General features: G+C 37.3%; 1 protein-coding gene across 1 annotated transcript in view; it reads right to left on the bottom strand.

The window, feature by feature from the left end:
* Window positions 1-2,527: 2,527 nt before the first annotated feature.
* Window positions 2,528-7,390, bottom strand: part of LOC149918651 (uncharacterized) — a 39,682-nt gene continuing 34,819 nt past the window's right edge. The window contains exon 2 of the mRNA XM_090137742.1: window positions 2,528-3,033. The gene's annotated coding sequence lies outside the window, so the exon portion shown is untranslated. The remainder of the gene's footprint in view (window positions 3,034-7,390) is intronic.

The following is a 7,390-nucleotide window of genomic DNA, read 5'->3' as shown; positions in this document are numbered from 1 at the left end:
GAATTTGCAGATCTACATTCCTTGTTCTTCCATATGTTTAAAAAGGGAAAACCACGCAAAATGAACACTGCAAAACCTCATCTGTGTCTCCAGAAGCAGTCAAATTCTTGTTTGTTGCCAACACACATTAACCCAGACATAGGGTACCTAAAAACAGCATTAAGGACAAATATATATTTGTGAACTTGGGAGGATGATCACAGAAATCTGGATGAATTATTATTATTCCAAAGCAGCAGTAGCTCACTATGTAAAAAAAAATGTTTTGTCACAAATTATCATTTCTGTGTACTATGCAAATGGAAGACGTGCGAGTAATTTCAAAAGTTGAGTTTATGATACTTGTATGTAATATTTCAGATGCTTTTGTGAATGCAACAGTATATTTCTGCTAGTTTGGGGGTAAAAAAAAGAATATCAGTAAAGAATTGAGTCCATATTTTCATTATGTGTGAGAAAAGTGCAGTATGTCAGCACACCAATGTTCATAGCTAATTAGAAGCAATTTTTAGATCAGAACAATGTCCTAAAAGTGAGAGGAAAAGCTATTGCTCTGCTAAAAAGATTTATCAGAGCTGCAAAGTTCTAGATTTTTACACAGTAAGTTATGGAGCAAGCAGTTAGAGCATGGTAGATACAAAATTTTATTTTTAAGATGTTCAGCATGAAACAATCTCTCATAGTTTTGTTTTGTTTTGTTTATTTAATTTGAATATGGAAGACTTCTCCTTGCAAAAATTTATTTGGTAAAATAGGTCCATAAACTGTTTTTATCATACTATTCTAGTGAGGTGCTGAGTACTTTTCCAGAGTCAGAGCTTCAAAACTCAAAAAGTATGGTATCAGGCATAACCAGGGGGCCTATTTAGGTACAAGTAGTATTAGGAAATACTACTTCTCTGAAAGGGTGGTCGGGCACTGGAATGGGCTGCCCAGGGAGGTGGTTGAGTCCCCTTCCCTGGAGGTGTTCAAGGAACGTTTGGATGTTGTGTTGAGGGATATGGTTTAGCGAGAACCATTGGTGATAGGTGGATGGTTGGACTGGATGATCTTATAGGTCTTTTCCAACCTTAGTGATTCTGTGATTCTGTGATTTAGAATAAAAGAAATGCTATTTAATGTGACAGGCTTCTCAGCTCTGTTTCAGAAGGAAATATATTTTTAAAGATTTTTTAATTAACTTGTTTCAGACATCTCATTCTCTTGACAAAGATCACAATGAGAATAGATAAAAATCCCACATTAATATTTCTTCCAAGAAGTACTATAGGTTGAAGTGAGACAGTAAATTAATTTAACCTATGTCAATGCCTTCAGAATATTGTTGTCTTTTTCCCCATTGATGCCACTGTATAGAAGACAATCGAAGTAAAGAATAAACACAGGGTCATTACTCAAACTCTTGTGATTTCTGTGTTAGATTGGAACACAGTTTCATGTGCAGATAGCATTTAAGGAGCCTGCTGTATACAAACAAGGATTTTAGGAAGATGGGCTGCCAGCTTCCCCAGGAGAATACTATGGGAGACAGTGTCAAAGGCTTTGCTGAAGTCTAGGTAGACTACATCAGCAGTCTTTCCCTCATCCACCAGGTGGGTCGCCTGGTCATAGAAAGAGATGAGATTAGTCAAGCAGAGTCTGCCTTTCATGAATCCATGCTGGCTAGGCCTGATCCCCTGACTGTCTCACACGTGCTGTGTAATTGCACTCAAGATGATCTGCTCCATAACCTTCATAACATACAATCATAGCTTCAAAATTGTATTTTGATTACACTCTAAAGTATATTTGAAGAAGGGAAGTCCTGTTTTTAGTCCACTATTCTGTAAAATACACGAGCTCAGTCAGACTCCTGGGCACCAGAAAGCAGATTGTTGTCCTCCAGTCCCTGAATTTACTTGGGTTCCGTTTGTGGTCTGTGATAGGGAGAGTGTGAATATTTGTGATAGTTAATGATTTTAAAATAGTATTCAACAGATTAAAATGGTTTAATGGCATTTTGCTGAAGATGGTTTGGACTAGAATTCATATATGGTGATTGATCAGGATCAGGGCTTGAAAACAGTATTGCTGAAATAACAGCTTTAAAACTGCTCCAAAGTGACTGGAATCATTAATTAATGGCTTGCATTGAATTCAGCCTTCCCTGATACTAAGAGACACCAATATTTATGGAGCTTTTTGTTTGGCTGGCTTGCAGCTTTGTTTTCTTGCAATATTTATTTGTTTTTCAGCAAAACACTGGCATTGCAATGTCATCAGTTCAAATCGTCATTCTTGAAGCAGAGCTGTCAGAACAAGGGCCACTTGCTAGTTCAGCGATAGCATGTTGTGTTGAAAAACCTTTTAGGAGTCTGTGGAGAACAGCATCAATTGTATATGTCCTGCTAAGACACCTGTCTGTGTCCCAAATTATGATCTATTTCCTCTTACAACTCAGCTGAGAAAGAAAAAAAAAGGGTGTGTGTGGGGGGGAAATCTTTATCAAAGACAGAAATAAATACTTTTCAGAAGTGCTGAAGAAAACCCAGGTATAAGAATCGATTTAATCATAGTTTTAAACCACATCACTTATAGCATAAATTAACAATCAGCCAGTCAAAAAACAAGAGCAGATTTCTTCAATACTCCAGAGGAAATACTTCTTAAGTAGCATGCTTTACTGTTTGAAAATAAGATTCACATCAACAAACCGTTTCTCACAGACTCACTAGTACCAATTCCATACTGGTGATTCACACTTCTAAAAAAACTTTGTTGCCATGTGACATTCATAAACACAAGCAGATTTAACACTTCATAGGATAATTTTTCAGGTGATGTTTCCACTGTCACTGCAGCGACGTTATTCCCAAAATGACTTTGCAAAGGCAGTCTCTCTAAATGTCATGGATGCTAGCGCTTGGTTCAGGTAAAACCACCAGCTGTTCTCCTTGGAATCATTGCATGGAACGATTGTTGTTTGTGAGATCAGAGCAGAAGGATGACTGTGGGTGGCCAAAGGACTGCTCTGTCCACTGTAATGCAGAAACCCTGTGGATAAAGCAGACCAGTTGCATCAGAAGTTGTGCTAGGATGGTGCACAGCTGAAGCAGCAGCACCATGGCCACAGGAGCATTGCAGGAGATGGCTGCAATGTAGCTCCTTTGCAGCAACCTCCACAAGGCTATTTTACCCAACCTGGGAAGAAAATATATTCCCACTCTTCATTCGTATTGAGAAAGATCCTTTTGGTTTTTTATTCCCCACATTTTCCATATTCATTGTCTAAAATTGGTCAGTGAGCACCACCATATTTGTAAAAACTCATTAATCACATCTATAGTGGATCTCTTGTTTATAGAGATTTGTCTGTGATTTACGGGATAGGAAATTAAATCACTTGGCATAGTGAGTAAAACTTGATTGTTTCTATTTCAACCATTAGTTGTATTTCTAACATTTGGAACTGATTGTTTGCAATTTTCATATGTCGAAAATATATTTCAGTTTGTAATTAGCTGGTTAGCTTTTGTTTATTCCACCACATGAAGTTTCCTCTAAATTTTAAATCAACAGAAGTTCATTTTTTGTTGTCTTTTATTAGGGAATGTTTAGATTTCCTAATCTGAAGACCATGATTTCATGATAGAATTACAATTACAATACCTATCTTGTTTTCCAAGGAAGTGTTTAATTAAGTGGGCTGAATCAAGCCAACTGTTCAGGAAGAAAAGCTGAGGACAGAGAAGAGTATTACTTGATATTGTGTTTCAGAGCAGTATCAGTTACACATCATGACTTGGATTCTTACAGATCCCTACAGAAGCAAAGCATTTCTGCTCACATGTGGCCAGGATATTCCACATGCAGAAAGAGAAATGTAAATGTATAACTTGTTCTACACAAAAGTACACTTCCTATTTGCATCTGTAGACACTTACTGTAATCATATAGGACTAAATCTATTTAAAAATCACAAAATCACAGAATTTTAGGGTTGGAAGGGACCTTCGTATATCGTCTTAGTCCAATCCCCCTGCTAACTCAGGTTCCCTACAGTGGGAAGAGTGTAGAGGGATATTTCCCAATGAATATAATTTCCTCTAACTATATCAACTATCACTACTGTTACTAACCACAGAAATTAGCCCTGCAGTCACTATCTGGACAATGCAGAAGCCAAACACCTCCAAAGGCATGATTTATTCCTATCTGTTTCACACAGTTCTTTTGGGCTGAGTTAGCTAAAGTTAGTTGCACTTTTATTCTCCTTAACTCACCGTTATGAGATCTTGGTTGAACTTGCACATAAACCACCTGTTTCAATTGCCCATGTTTCTGAATGTAAGCAGTCTAAATTTATTTTTACCTAGCATCTCCAGTTGTCACACATTATAGACCATTCAGACCAAGCTGGTTTTATTATTAAAATATCTTTCAAAAACATTTTGCCAACGTGTAAATTGTCTTTCTTCTCCCATTATTTTTCTTTCAATACAAACTAGCATTCTGTTTTCAATTAAAAAAGGCTGATTGTTAACTGATGACTGTAATGACTCAACACTCTACCATGGCTTAATTTAACACTCAGTGCTTAGATTACCAACTACTGTTAAGAGTTTTCAAGCCTTCTTAACATCTATTTGTACCTTTAGCTCTGCTGAAAGACGTCTTTTGTTAGATTAATTATTGTATCTCAGTCTTAAAAATCTCTGAAATGAAACTATTGATCCTGACAAAGAATTTAGCTGACATAGAATAAACACTTATACAGGGATATTGCAACTTATTGTATCTACAGTTTCATTTAAGTCCTTAGTGGGCACACTGACATTCATGTAGGTATACTGTGAGTATATGCTAGACAATTCTTACAGTTTTCATGTTATATATAAGATGGTCCCCAGCAGCACTTGTAAGGTGCAATGTAATTATAGAAATCAAAGAGATTGTATAGTTGGGACAGCAATAAGAGGCAAAGTCTGTGCAGATCCCTAAAATCATCATTAAACAAGCGTTCATTATCAAAGAGGATAACAAACGGAATGGGAAGGAAAATCTAACACTTAAATGTGATCAGATGCAGAACTTTTTTTAGGAGTGACTGTAGGAGCCTGAGTCTGCCATTTTGGGCACCTCAGCACCTCAGGTCTATCGAACTTCAGCTTAAATAGTGCATACTTGTGTGGGGAGATTTGATGAAAGCAGTCATTGTCTTTTTGCATATCATGAAACTGTTAGAACTTGATTCTGTGCCCTGTCTGGTCTCATTCATTTCTCTACCATAACGTGAGTATTTGCTGTAGCACAAAGTAACCATGAAGACTAGAAAATGAGTGTCTGAAATATTGAAAAGCAAGGAAATCCTACTTAGATGCTATTGCTCTTGGTACATAATCTCCTTACATACAAGACATCAAATACAACTTTTGACATTATCATTCAGAAGACTCAGTTTTACAAGAAAGATACATTACAAAGAGATGAAAAGGTAACCATCTCTGATGTCTTAGCAGCTATTCCATATTTGCTGTGACTGCACAAAGTGGCTAAAGGCAGACATAAAAGCAAAGCTGTTGAAAGCATCATAGCTTATAAATGTTACCCTGTGAGCTTGTTCAAAGTCACAATAAGATCTGAGCATTGTAATGATATTGAGAGAGAGCATTATGGAATGTACTTTTACAAGTAATTTAAAACAAATGGACATCTATACATAATTATTCGAGGCTGTGGCAGTGGGGCCGGAGAAAGGCATATAACCATAGAATCTTAGAATCATTAAGGTTGGAAAAGACTTCTAAGATAATCTAGTCCAACCACCAACCCAGAACAACCATGCCTACTAAACCATCTCTCATCTAGTCCTATCTTCGCCATTGTGGGTATAGTCTTCTAGCCATACCCACAGCCATCAAAATTCCCCTCCTCTCCCATGCAGGTCCCTGGCTGACAAAGTCTTCAAAAACATCCAGTCTTACTTTTTAATAACTTCTTATACACTTTTTAAAAAGTTACTTGATTTTTCTCTGCTCTATATTGTCCCTCCACAAAGCAGTGATGCTCATACTCGTAACATCTTATAAAGCATATACAAAAATGAGAGAACTGTCTTCCTGAAACTGAGAGAGGTAAAATTGAATGAGGCTGTTTCTGTGTAACTTAAAGCAAACTTGGAAAAGAAAATTTAAGACATTTCAAGAGATAATCAAAACATCAGGAAATGCTGAAATACTTTGACATCCAAAGAAGTAAGGTTACCATCAATTAACCTTTCCTGTACACACTTATAAATTATTCAGTCACATAATGGAATTTAAATTTAAGTGCAGTTGCATAGATCTCTAGATTGTACTTAGAGCTGGTTTAAAATGCAAGGTCTGAAATGCACTTAAGTGGTACACTGAATGGCAATGAAATCTGAAAGGCTGAAACCTTGCAACAGGGCCCTGCTGATTCACAGAGCTCTAGCAAGCAGGTTGGGAGCTGGGTGATGCTCTGCTTCATATCTCTAGGCAGGATGTTGACTGTTTACACAATGAATTCCCTGCTCTGTCGACTCCAGGAAGAGTAATGAACTCTTCCATAAGCAGAATTAATGGTAAGAGTACATATAGAGCTATGGAGGGACTATGCTAATTTTACCACACCTGAAGGACATGCATATCTCAATAGTACAAAGAAAAGCACTGTGATTGGAAGATACAAAACACGCTATATATACATATTGTAAAATTGTGTTGAAATCATCTCATTCAGGTGAATGAACACACATGGCTCTGGAATTTATTGTGTTGCTCATGCTTTCCCTCCCATCTGCAAAATGCAGGAGCACAACAGGACAGAGTAGAGCTGAGAGAGATCAGAGTAGATTGATAGCGGCCTTTCAGTATCCAAAGGGTGCCTGTAAGCAAGAAGGGGACAGACTCTTCAGCAGGGTCTGTTTTGACAGGACAAGGGAAAATGGTTTCAAATGAAAAGGGGGCAGATTTAGATTGGATATAAGGAAGAAATTTTTTACAGTGAGGACACTGAGGCACTGGAACAGGTTGCCCAGAGTGGTGGTAGACGCCCCACCCCTTAGAGGCATTAATTGTCAGGCTCTGAACACCTGATCTAATTGTAGGTGTCCCTGTTCATTGCAGAGGATTTGGACCAGATGATCTTTAAGGGTCCCTTTCAACTCAAATGATTCTGTGGTTCTATGATTCAACCAGCATTTTATCTGTACATTTTTCTGTGTAGGAAACACTGCAGTCAGACCCTACTTGCATTGCAGTTAAATGCTAGAATAGCAGATCTTGACTGAGAATCCTATGTTTATACATGAAAATTATGTTTTATACAATCACTTCTGTCTGTTTTATAAATAATTTGTAAAATCTAATGCTAGTCATGCTACAAAAAA

The sequence above is a fragment of the Phasianus colchicus genome, chromosome 3 (genome assembly GCF_987193195.1).
Source record: "Phasianus colchicus chromosome 3, bPhaCol1.hap1.1, whole genome shotgun sequence".
Taxonomy (NCBI): Eukaryota; Metazoa; Chordata; class Aves; order Galliformes; family Phasianidae; genus Phasianus; species Phasianus colchicus.
The sequence above is the reverse complement of the archived record's forward strand: the minus strand, read 5'-3'. Positions and strand labels throughout refer to the sequence as shown.